The sequence below is a fragment of the Aotus nancymaae genome, unplaced genomic scaffold, assembly GCF_030222135.1.
Source record: "Aotus nancymaae isolate 86718 unplaced genomic scaffold, 86718_ANA_hifiasm-v0.15.2.pri h1tg000016l, whole genome shotgun sequence".
Taxonomy (NCBI): Eukaryota; Metazoa; Chordata; class Mammalia; order Primates; family Aotidae; genus Aotus; species Aotus nancymaae.
The window spans coordinates 40,358,302-40,371,026 of record NW_026988428.1 but is presented as its reverse complement, the minus strand read 5'-3'; the positions used below and the strand labels follow the sequence as shown (position 1 = coordinate 40,371,026).

Below are 12,725 nucleotides of genomic sequence, written 5' to 3'. Positions count from 1 at the left end.
TATTCCTTCCTTTTTCTTTAACCAATATATCTATTTAGTATTCGCCATGTGCCAGGCATTGCAATAGGTGATAGGGACTCTTTTTTGACTAATACTTGGTCCTACCCTCAAGGAGCCACAGTCTAGAGAGGGAAGTTAGTGAGGTAACCAAACAAATCCAACGCAGTGTGAAAGGAACCGTAACAGAAGTATACATGCAGTCTACAAAGGAAGTTGACCAATAGCCTACCACAGAAGCAATGATTTTGGTACTACTTCCTACAGGATAGGTAAGTTCAAAAAGTGGACAAGGATGACGACATTCCAGGCAGTAACAATGTGTACATGAAGGGAGTCGTGAGCAGCACAAAACTTCTTGAGACCTATAAGCAATTCTGCTTGGGTGCAGTGCAGAACATACAGAGGAAGAGACTGGAGATGAAGTGGCAAGGGGCCAAATCTTGAAGGGCCTTTTAAGCCACACTACAGAATCTGAATGTTATCCTATGGACAGAATATGCTACTAAAAGACATTAAACTGTAGAGTCAGGTGGCCAGATTAAGTTTTAGGAAGATCTGTCTCACAGTGGCAGTGGAGGATAGAGGAAGTGGGTGTGGTAAAGGCAGGGAGATCCATTAGGAGATCCACTAGTTTGGGTGAGATATTTCAGCCAAAGCAGTTTGTAAATCTAGACTAATCAGAAGCATTGTTGAAATGAGTGTTCACAGATGCCTATGTTTCTATATGAAATTCTGGAGAAAAGTCCACCATTTTTTGGTAATCCGTACATGTTGGCAGAACTAACATAATTCATAACAATATAGGCAGAGCTCAAAGATGGGTGTGGGCCCACTAGCATCATAAGGCCTATACCACAATGCCTGCATGAGGTGAGTCTATGCAATTCAAACTCCTTAGTTTGACATGAATGCCGCAGCACTCTGGCTACTGGCTTAGGCTTCTCTCTTGCATCCTACTCTTTAGCCATAACAAACAACTTTCAGTCCCCTGCAAAGTACAGCCTTTTTATACCTCTGCACACAATTCTTTCTACTTGAAAGAAGCAGCCCTCATCTACTTAGTAAATAACACTCATCTTTTTTTTTCCCTTTTTGAGACAGAGTTTCACTCTTTTTGCCCAGGCTGGAATGTAATGGCACAATCTCAGCTCACTGCAACCTCCACCTCCCAGGTTAAGTGATTCTCCTGCCTCAGCCTCCTGAGTAGCTGGGATTACACGTATATGCCACCACACCTAGCTAATTTTGTATTTTTAGTAGAGACAAGGTTTCACCATGTTGGCCAGGCTGATCTTGAACTCCTGACCTCAGGTGATCCACCCACCTTGGCCTCTCAAAGTGCTGGGATTACAGGCATGAGCCAGCCATAATGTTCATCTTTTGAGACTCAGCCTAATCAATTTCATTCAGCAAACATTAATTCAGCATCTACTTGAGTTAGACACAGTGTTAGGCACTGATATACAACAGTGAACAATATGTAGTCCATTTTTCATTGAATTACAGTCTCGTGAAGACTAACAACAATGCATTATAACAGAAGTAAAAACAGGAGGCTGCTGGAACACTCAGGAGAGGCTTCTAAGGCATTCTAGAGAGGTCTGAGAAGCTTCCTAGAGAGAATAAAATGTAAGTTGAGATCTACAGGTATATTAGTCCACTTTCACACACCTATAAAGATACTATCCAAGGCCAGGCATGGTGGCTCACGCCTGTAATCCCAGCACTTTGGGAGTCCAAGGCAGGTGGATCATGAGGTCAAGAGATCAAGACCATCCTGGCCAACATGGTGAAACCCCAACTCTACTAAAAATTCAAAAATTAGCTTGGCATGGTGGCGCGTGCCTGTAGTCCCAGCTACTCAGGAGGCTGAGGCAGGAGAATTGCTTGAACCCAGGAGGTGGAGGTTGCAGTGAGCCAAGATCGAGCCACTGCACTCCAACCTAGGCAACAGAGTGAGACTCCGTCTCAGAAGAAAAAAAAAAAAAGCTAACCCTAAGCACTTGCTGTGTATCAGGTTCTGTTCTAAGATGTTACATATACTAACTTTTTGCAGTTCAGCAAAAAGTTTTCACAAGACCCTTACAAGACAGGTCCCATCGTTATTCCTGTGTGTCAGTTCAGATGCCAAGACAAAATCAGACATGCAAGAAATTCTGGGGGAAACACCCTCAGAGGACAAAGGGAGAGGGCACAGGAATAGGTGGTAATGCAGATCTGACACCTCTAAAGGGAGAGGGGAACAGAAGGAAGAGTAGGTAGGAAGAGATTGAAATTGAAGTAGAGCTCCAAGAAAGTCTCAGCCAGGTCCATGGGGAGTCCTTGAGCAAAGACTGCCACTTGAGAAGTCCCACATTGGGCAGAACTGACCCAGCTCCAGTACTGCCATCCTGCTGGTCATTGGCTGACCAGTGCCCAAGAGGAGCATGCCTCGGTAAAAATACCACGGCAGATCAGAGGGTACAGCAACTGGAGGCTGGAAATCAACCTTGCTCCTCACAGCAGATTCTCTTGAGCAATCTGAGCAATGCACCTCCATGGCTACCACATTGTTTCATAGTGTGAGCACTAAGAGATTACATACAATACTAGGCAGAGGGGATGAGAATGGTTCAGGCAAGAGACTTTCCTGCCCTCTCTTAACCTGCCCCATGGTCTAATAGAATTGACAGTAGCCTCCTTGGTGTCCCTATTGTGGCCTGGGTTTATCGTGATGCCTGCTGCACTTCATTGCCCTGCTTTTCCCCATTTTTCGACTATAAGGCCTTTGAGAGCCCAGGTTACATATTAGCCTACCCCTGGTGTCCTGTGAATGGCATATAGCAGATACTTAGTAAATGTTAGATAAATTAAGTAATGCCAAATGAAAATATCCTGAGAAAAAACAGAGTGAAAAAAGCAGGGAGAATGAGCCAGAGAAGTAGGAAAAAGAAAGCTGATGAAGCTAAGAGAAGAGGGGCTTAATAAGGATAAGTAATGCAACTGGGAGGTCCACTGGGTATGAGGAGGGTACTGGTGCTCTTAACAGGAAGACTCAGAGAGCGAAGGGCACAGACGCCAATCTTCAGTGAACTGCTGCATGAATTGAAGGGCAGTAAGTGGAGCGGAGTGGAAACTCTTTTTCAAAAGCCTGGTCTGGGAAGGAGAGGAGAGGAGGAGGCAGTAGTGAGAGGGCAACTTAGGGGTAGGCGAGTAAAATGGAAGGAGACAGTGAGGAGGAGAAAGCAGTAGAGAGAGGCATCTATTGCTCCTCCCTCCCCCTCCATCTTCTCTTTCCCTCCTTTTCCCCTCTTTCCCCCTCTCTCTCCTTCCTTCTCTGAAGCCCTCTGCCTCTCTGCAATCAGAGTTCTGTGTTCTCTGGCCAGCTGCCTCTGTTCTGCCCAATTGGCATTCCCTGGTGCACTACAGTAACAAAGAGAGCTTCATCCTGTCTGTTTATTGACTAAAAGGTAATTTTATGTTGCCAAAGATGAAAACCTGCTTCCCCTGTTAGGGAGAAGCTTGGCCCTCACAGCCTCCCTGGGCTTTACTATTCAGTCATCGCATGCCTAGCAGCAAGAAGCCTGCAGAAGAGATACACCTGGCAGAATCCCAAACCCTAGGCCAAACCTGAATGTGCCTCGAATATTTAAAATATCAAACCCAAAGTGGCCTACTTGCTTTTACAAACAAACCATTCATCTGCCAAAGCTGTGCAATTACTTTACATTTTTGTCTTTGACTCAGATTATTTATACACAGTTCTTAAGCTGCTATTTCTTGATTTATCAATTTTTGACATTCTCAATTAACTTCCTGCTATGGCAAAAGAGAATTCAGCTTTCTTACACCATATTGTCAGCCTCTTCCTTTCTCATCTACACTGTGCTGTCTGGTTAATTTTGTTTAATGAGTTTTGAGGTTGTGCCTAGAGAAGACCTTCATAATCACACATGCATAGGTTAATAACTTCCACTGTTATTTCAGGCCTGCCCCATCTTGGGCTTCATCATTGCTTGAAGCTACTCTCCCACAAAGATCTTGAAAAGCTAGTCCAGGCACGGTGGCTCACGCCTGTAATCCCAGCACTTGGGGAAGCTGAGGCAAGTGGATCACCTGAAATCAGGAGTTCGAGACCAGCCTAGACAACATGACTAAGCCCCATCTCTACTAAAAATACAAAAATTAGCTGGGTGTGGTGGCAGTGCCTGTAGTCCCAGCTACTTGGGAGGCTGAGGCACAAAAATCACTTGAACCTGGGAGATGGAGGTTGCAGTGAGCAAAGATCATGCCACTGCACTCCAGCTTAGGTGACAGAGTAAGACTCTGCCTCAAAAAAAAAAAAAAAAAATAAATCCTAAAAAGCTGAAACTGCCCTCTCTGCACAGCCCCATCCTATCTTTGGGGCTCTTCCCCTCCCCACTATCTCCCCAGTACCTGTCTCTTTTTTCCCACTCTGGCTTCCTTTTCCTTAGCCTCTATTCCTGCAATCCTTCTCACAGTTTCATTCACCTCCTTATTCAGCATAGGCCTCATAGTTGGCTATTTTAGGGGTGCTTCACTACCACTCCAAAGCCTATATTCCCTAGATGCCAGCTGCCAAGTGGTGTTAGAGAAAGAGCATAAAACAAACTAACCATTTATACAACAAATCAATGCTATCCTGTCTCAGCTAAGCCCTCCCTGATACAAGGCAAACCTTCTGTTTGCCTCCATTTGACTCCTCCCTTATTATTTCCCAACAACACCTATTCCAAATCTTTACCAACCTTCAAATTTTCCCAACCCCATGTTTAATTAGCTCTCCTTCCACAGATGAGCATACATGTTGCTTCCCTGCCACAATCCAGATCAGCTCAACCTGGACACTCTAATTCATACTCACAACATTTTGCCTGTCATCTCAGGGGGTTCCAGGGCCCACTGAGGGTACCTCTGCTCTAAATGTCTCTATATTGTTCTCTATCCTCTTTCTTCTTTCTTCCTCCCTAAGACCATCCTAACCTGCCACCCCTTTAATAACCATCCTCTCTCTTCCCCATATGGCCAAAATATTCAAAGAGCAAGCACAGGCCCTCTATTTTCTTGCCATTCACGAGCTCCTTGCACTTCACCTTCCATTCCCATCACCCTCTGGAAACTCTCTCACAGCTCACCAAGGCCCTATTAGCAGACAGTTCCCAAGGCCTCCTCTCTCTTCTCCTCAGACTTCACTGTAATATTTAGCACTTTCCTTTTTCTTATGGTTTTTTTCTGATTCTTAGATTCTAACCTGGCCTTTGGTGAAGAAGGAGATTCTTTCAGATCATGCCATGCCCTCGTTGGAGTCTGTCTGTAACTCCCTGTCACCCATAGGATAAAGTCAGAACTCTTCAGCTTGTACACATAATAACAATAGTGAACAGTTATAGAGAACTTTCCTTGCCAGGCACTGTTTGAAACCATATATATAAATATATATATATACACACACACACACACACACACACACACACACACACACACAATAGAGGGTATATGCAATTATTATGCCCATTTTTCACACGAGGAAACTGAAGCACAGATTAAGGCAAAAATTAAGTGACTTTTCCAAGGTGAAACAGAATGAATAGCAGAAATAAGATCAAATCCAGAGTGTTCACCTGCAGAAGCCTTGCATCTAACCACTACACTACACTGCCTTTCCCTGGAAGACTTTTCATGGTCAGGCCGTCGCCTGTCCCTCGGCTCCTGTCTCTCACAGCCAGAAGCCATGGTTTAATCCTTCTGACTACCCAATTTGTAGAACACACTCCTCCCTTCACTTCTGAGATGCTCTACTCCAGTGCTCCTGCAATAGTCACACACAGTGTCCCTTCCCCTTCTTCCCTCCCAGCTCTTCCTCTCCCTTCAATACCCTAAATGCAAGGACTCCCCAAGCGTCTTGATTGGCCTATCACAGAAGTTTTCTCACTAACCCCATAGTGTCACTCTCACTTCCCCTTCCATCCACATAGGGCAGTCTGGTTAATTTCCCTAAAACACAGCTCTGCTGATGTCATTCCCTGAATAATATTCAACCTACTGAAAATCTAAATCTAAAACCTTAGTTGTACAAGGCCCTCCATAACTGGATATTGACCTTTTCTCCCCCTCTTCTTTCTCACACTGCCTATGTTCCATCGAAACCAAAAAGCTTTAAAATAAAGGAAGTATGGGCCAGGTGTGATGACTCACGCCTGTAATCCCAGCACTTTGGGAGGCCAAGGGGGGCAGATCACAAGGTCAAGAGATCGAGACCATCCTGGCCAACATGGCGAAACCTGTCTCTACTAAAAAATACAAAAATTCGCTGGGTGTGGTGGCGTGCACCTGTAGTCCCAGCTACTTGGAAGGCTGAGGCAGGAGAATTGCTTGAACCTGGGAGGCAGAGGTTGCAGTGAGCCGAGATCGCACCACTGCACTCCAGCCTGGCGCCTGGCGACAGAGCAAGACTCTGTCTCAAAAAAAAAAAAAATGAAGGAAGTATGATTTGCTGAGCCTTTGAAGACAGGTGGTATCTGAACAAAGGCGTTTCAGGCTAAGAGAAAAGTGAGAGCAAAGACCTGGAACATGGAAAGTACAGAGCACTAATAAATGGTGATACCAACAAGACTACTCTAAATGATTCCCTAACTACCTTTCCTTTTCTTTCTTTCCAAGAACCTCCCTGCATGAGCTTCCCTGCCCCAACTCTGATTTTGTGGATGGTGTAGAATCATGAGGCTGGACCCAGTGGCTCACACTTGTAATGACAATACTTTGGAGGGCCAAGGCAGGCGGATTGCTTGAGGAGTTCGAGACCAGCCTGGGCAACATGGCGAAATCCCATCTGTACAAAAAATACAAAAGTTAGGCAGACATTGTGGGGTGTGCCTGTAGTCCCAGCTACTCCGAAGGCTGATGCAGAGGGAAATCACTTGAGCCTCAGATGTTGAGGTTTCAGTGAGCCGTGATTGCACTACTGTACTCTATCCTGGGCAGCAGAGCAAGAACCTATTTGGAAAAATTAATAAATAATAAAAAGAAAGGATAAAAAGGGGTTTTTTTGGTATTTGTTCGTTTGTTTTGACATGGAGTCTCACTCTGTCGCCAGGCTGGAGTGCAGTGGCATGATCTTGGCTCACTGCAACCTTCACGTCCCATGTTCCAGTGATCCTCCTACCTCAGTCACCTGAGTAGCTGGGACTACAGGCACACACCACCATGCCAGGCTAATTTTTGTATTTTTTAGTAGAGACAGGGTTTCACCATATTGGCCAGGCTGGTCTTGAACTCCTGACCTCGTAATCCACCTGCCTCGGCCTCCCAAAGTGCTAGGATCACAGATGTGAGCCAGCGTGCCTGGCCTAAAAAAAGTTTTTTAAAACAGACTCATGAGGCCGGGCACAGTGGCTCATGCTTGTAATCCCAGAACTTTGGGAGGCCAAGGCAGGCAGATCACTTGGGGCCAGGAGTTCAAGACCAGCCTGGCCAACATACCAAAACCTACTACTAAAAATACAAAAATTAGCCAGGTGTGGTGGTGGGCACGTGTAATCAAAGCTACTCAGGAGGTTGAGATGGGAAAATAGCTTGAAGCTGAGAGGCAGAGGCTTCAGTGAGCTGAGATCGACCCACTGCACTCCAGCCTGGAAGACGGAGTGAGACTCTTTCTCAAAAGAAAAAAATAAAAAATAGACTCATGAGCATAGACTCTGAGGCCAGATTGCCTAGGTTCAAAATCAGCCTTTGTCATTTACTTGTTCTGCAGCCTTGGGTAAGTGAACTGGCCTCTGTTCCTGCGTGCTTATCTTCAAAACGGGAAAAAGATACCTCAGTGATTTGTTGAGAAGGTTAAATGAGTTAATGCATGTAAAGCAATACATAATTGTTAGATATTAGTAATAATATCTGGGCTTTCACAGAAGGAAATTGTGCCATGGGAATGTGTGTTATCTGGCGCATTATGCCACCACTTTTCTATGTATGAGTAACTCCACATATTGCAACATCCTTAATCATTTCTATCAGTTCTTTATCACTATTCTGGGCCATGCTTGTCTTTCTTCTGTCTCAAGCAGAGGACCTCTCTCGGCAATATAGTACATGGCAAAGTAAGAAGTAGCCTTTGTTCCCTTCTTTGATTAAACTCTTCAGACCTGGGTTTGTCAACAAACTCCAATCAGTTTAGTCATTTATCCTAAGGGCAAATCAGCACATGGCTCCCTGAACTCATCCACCATGACATGCTTTTCTTCCCACATTGGGAATACAGGCTAAGTATTCTTAAAGTCAATAATTGTTTTTTCTTTCTTTTTTGACAGGGTCTCACCCAGGCTGGAGTACAGTGGTGCATCCTGGGCTCAGGTGATCCTCCCACCTCAGCCTCCCAAGTAGCTGGGACCACAGGTTTGTACCACCACACCTAGCTAATTTTTTGTACTTTTTTGTAGAGACAGGGTTTCACCATGTTGCCAATGCTGGTCTCAAACTCCTAAGCTCACTGGATCCTCGCGCCTCAGTCTCTCAGAGTTCTGGGATCTTGGCCCAATCACAGAAGGCCACTTTCCACTTACCCAAAGTTTCACGAATTTACCCCACAGTTATCAGCATTCACCATGAAAGAGCTTGTTTCCCCCGCTGCCAAGATTCCCGTTTTCAGAGTGTACCTAGAGTTCCTAATTGTAAGTATGAAATCACTCCCAGCCTGTAACCAGTACTCTCCCAAACTCCACAGGAGTAAAGATCAAAAAAGCAGAGCAAGCAATCATGACGAAATTTCTTTCAGGAATCAAAGTTGAAGGATCTTTTAAGATAATAAAAAATCATAATCAAAACCTGTCTCCAAACAGACTGTATCCCCTACACACACACACACACACACACACACACACACACACACCCCTACACACCTGGCTTGCTCAGGAAGAGTCCAGTCCTGGAGATTTGAAAGGACTTCTTTGCACACCAGGCAGCAGTCGGTTTCCAGCCCCCACTGCTGCCTGCGGACCTCTACACTGCTTTCCTGACGCCTCCCTCTTGTGGTAAGAGTCCAGGCTACTCCACTCCCTCTTGGGGTTCTCACCAGTGTCATCCTTGATCAGCTGCAGAATCAGTTCTGTTACTGCCAAAATGAAAAGCAGAAAGAAAGAAAAAAGCTGCCTGACCAGACAGAGAGTCTTGTGTGCTCCTCAGCCCCCATCCTCTATTTTTTGTTTGTTTTTTTTTGAGACAGAGTCTCGCTCTATCATTCAGGCTAAAGTGCAGTGGCACGATCTCGGCTCACTGCAACCTCTGCCTTCTGGGTTCAAGCAATTCTCCTGCCTCAGCCTCTGGAGTAGCTGGAATTACAGGGACTGGGATTTTTGTATTTTTACTAGAGATGGGGTTTCACCATGTTGGCCAGGCTGATCTCAAGCTCCGGCCTTGGCCTCCCAAAGTGCTGAAATTACAGGTATGAGCTGCCCACCTGGCCCTCTAATTTATTTACTGAGACAGGGTTCCCTCTGTCACCCAGGCTGGAGTGCAGTAGCACAATCTGGGCTCACTGAAGCCTCGACCTCCCAGGCTCAAGTGATCCTCCCACCTCAGCCTCCAGAGTAGCTGGGACTAAAGGGAAACGCCACCATGCCCCGTATATTTTTGTATTTTTATTTTGTAGAGATGGGGTTACACCAGCTTGCACAGGCTTCTCTCAAATTCCTAGGCTTAAGAGATCTGCCTGCCTCAGCTTCCTAAAGTGCTAGGATTACAGGCATGTACAACCGTACCTGGCCTCATCCTCTAATTTAAATTGAAATACTGGTATGCAAATCTCCTGCTAAAGTGGGGTTGGAGGGCAAGTTGATTTTAGTAAAGTCCACTTAAGACTACCACCCTGAGATCAGCTACTGCAAACTTGGATTGGCTCAGTCACCTTTCTTTTTTTTTTTTTTAGATGGAATGTAGCTATGTCACCAGACTGGAGTGCAGTGGTGCGATCTCAGCTCACTGCAACCTCTGTCTCCTGGGTTCAAGCGATTCTCCTGGCTCAGCCTCCTGAATACCTGGGACTACACACACATGCCACCATATCCAGCTAATTTTTGTATTTTTAGTAGAGACAGGGATTCACCATGTTGGCCAGGGTGGTCTCAATCTCCTGACCTCGTGATCCACCCACGTCAGCCTCCCAAAGTGCTGGGATTACAGGCATGAGCCACTGCACCCAGCCAAAACGACAACTTTATTGAGGCACAATTCACATATCATACAATTCACCCTTTTGAAGTGTACAATTCAGTGGGTTTTAGTATATTCACAGGGTTGTACAACAGTCATCACTATCTACTTTCAGAACACTTTTATTACCCCAAAAGAACCCCATACTCCTTAGCAGTCACCTCCCATTCTTTCCTCCCCGACCCCACGCCTAGCAACCAGTAATCTACTTTCCATGTTTATGGATTTGCCTATTATGGACATTTCATATAAATGGAATCACACAATATGTGGCCTTTGTGACTGGCTTCTTTTGTTTAGCATAATGTTTTCGAGGTTCATCTATGTTGTATCATATATCAGTATTTTATTTTAATGTCTGAATCATATTCCCTTGTGTGGATATTCCACACTTTGTTTATGTATTTATCAGTTGATAAACATTTAGGTTGTTTCTGTTTTTTTGTGTTATTATGAATAATATAATACTGAATATTTACATACAGATTTTTTGTGTGGACATATGCCTTCAATTCTCTTGGATATATAACCCTAGAAGTGAAATTGCTGGGTCAAATGATAACTCTATTGTTAACATTTTGAGGAAGTGTCCAACTGTTTTCCAAAGAGGCTGCACCATTTTACTACCTCACCAGCTTCACATGAGGGTTCCAAATTCTCCCTCCACATGCTCACCAATATTTATTATCTTTTCTTAAATTTAATTTAATTATATTTTATTTTTGAAAAGGAGTCTCGCTCTTCTGACTAGGCTGGAGGGCAGTGGCACAATCTCGGCTCACTGCAACCTCTGCCTCCTGGGTTCAAGTGATTCTCCTGCCTCAGTCTCCTGAGTAGCTGATATTACAGGCGTGCACCACCATGCCTGGGTAATTTTTGTATTTTTAGTAGACACAAGATTTCGCCAGGTTGACCAGTCTGGTCTCGAACTCCTGACCCCAAGTGATCCACCCACCTCGGCCTCCCAAAGTGCTGGGATTACAGGCGTGAGCCACTACACCGGGCCATATTATCTTTTCAAATTTTAGCCGTCCTAGTTGGTATGGATTGATATCGCATTGTAGTTTTTTGTTTGTTGATTTGGTTTGATTTGGTTTTTTTGAGACGGAGTCTCACTCTGTTGCCCAGGTTAGAGTGCAGTGGCATGGTCTCGGCTCACTGCAACCTCCGCCTCCCGGGTTCAAGCAGTTCTCCTGCCTCAACCTCCCGAATAGTTGGGACTACAGGTGTGCACCACCACACCTGGCTAATTTTCATATTTTTTAGTAGAAACAGGGTTTCAGCATATTGGACAAGCTGGTCTCAAACTCCTGACCTCGTGATCCGCCTGCCTCGGCCTCCCAAAGTGCTGGGATTACAAGTATGAGGCACTGCACCCAGCCTCATTGTGGTTTTGATTTGCATTTCCCTAATGACTAATGATGTTGAGAATCCTTTCATGTGCTTATTGGGTATCTGTTTGTCTTCTTTGGTGAAATGCCTATTCAAATCTTTTGCTCATTTTTCATTTTATATTAAATGTGAGGAGTCACAATACACCCCATAGTAAAATCGTACTTAGGGATAATCACAGTAGTACCTAAAACTCAACACATTCAAAACTAAAATAATGATGATTCACTGTAATCTGGTCCTCCTCCTTATTTTCATATTATTTCCTATCTGCACATGTATTCAACAAACACTCAACAAATTTACTAAATGCCTAATAGATGCCAGACAACTCCCATCCATCCAGTTGCCCAAGTCTGAAACCTGGGAATCATCCTAGACCCCTTCCTCATCCCCCATGTCCAATCAATATTAATTCTACCTCCTTAAGTCATTATGTCCATCCCATCTCTTCCATCTCCATTTTACTGCCTTAGTTCAGGCCATGAGTATTTCTCACCTGGATTCTGGCAATAGTCTGCTAGGATTGCTCCACCTCTAGTTGCTCTCTCCCCTCCTATTTGCCCTCTACAGGGCTCCAGAGTTTATTTACAAAATATAACTCTGAATTAGCCGGGCATGGTGGTGGGTGCCTGTAATCTCAGCTACTCGGAAGGCTGAGGCAGGAGAATCCCTTGAACCCAGGAGGCAGAGGTTGCAGTGAGCCAAGATCATGCCACTGTACCTAGCTTCGGCGACAGTGTAAGACTCTATCTCAAAAAAGAAAAAAAAAAAACATAACTCTGAGGCCAAGGGCAGTGTCTCACTCCTGTAATCCCAGGACTTTGGGAGGCCAAGGTGGGAGGATCACTTGAGTCCAGGACTTCAAGATCAGCCTGGCCAACATGGTGAAACACCATCTCTACACAAAATGCAAAAATTAGCCAGGTGTGGTGTCGCATGCCTATGATCCCAGATACTCGGGAGGCCGAGGTGGGAGGATCACCTGAGCCTGGGAAGGTTGAGGCTGCAGTGAACCATGATCATGCCACTGCACCCCAGCTTAGATGACAGAGTGAGACCCTGTCTCAAAAATAAATAAATAAATCACAAATCTGGTTATATTTCTACTCTGCTTAAAACCCTTCCATGGG

At 44.9% G+C, this 12,725-nt stretch overlaps 1 protein-coding gene across 2 annotated transcripts in view; it reads right to left on the bottom strand.

Moving 5' to 3' along the window:
• HSD17B6 (hydroxysteroid 17-beta dehydrogenase 6) overlaps window positions 1-9,000 on the bottom strand; it is a 28,914-nt gene extending 19,914 nt beyond the window's left edge. The window contains exon 1 of one of the 2 annotated variants that reach the window (XM_012450513.2): window positions 8,892-9,000. The gene's annotated coding sequence lies outside the window, so the exon portion shown is untranslated. Of the gene's footprint in view, window positions 1-8,555; window positions 8,865-8,891 lie in introns of those variants that run through there. The other variant, XM_012450514.2, reaches the window with a different exon arrangement.
• Between the last annotated feature and the right edge of the window lie 3,725 nt (window positions 9,001-12,725).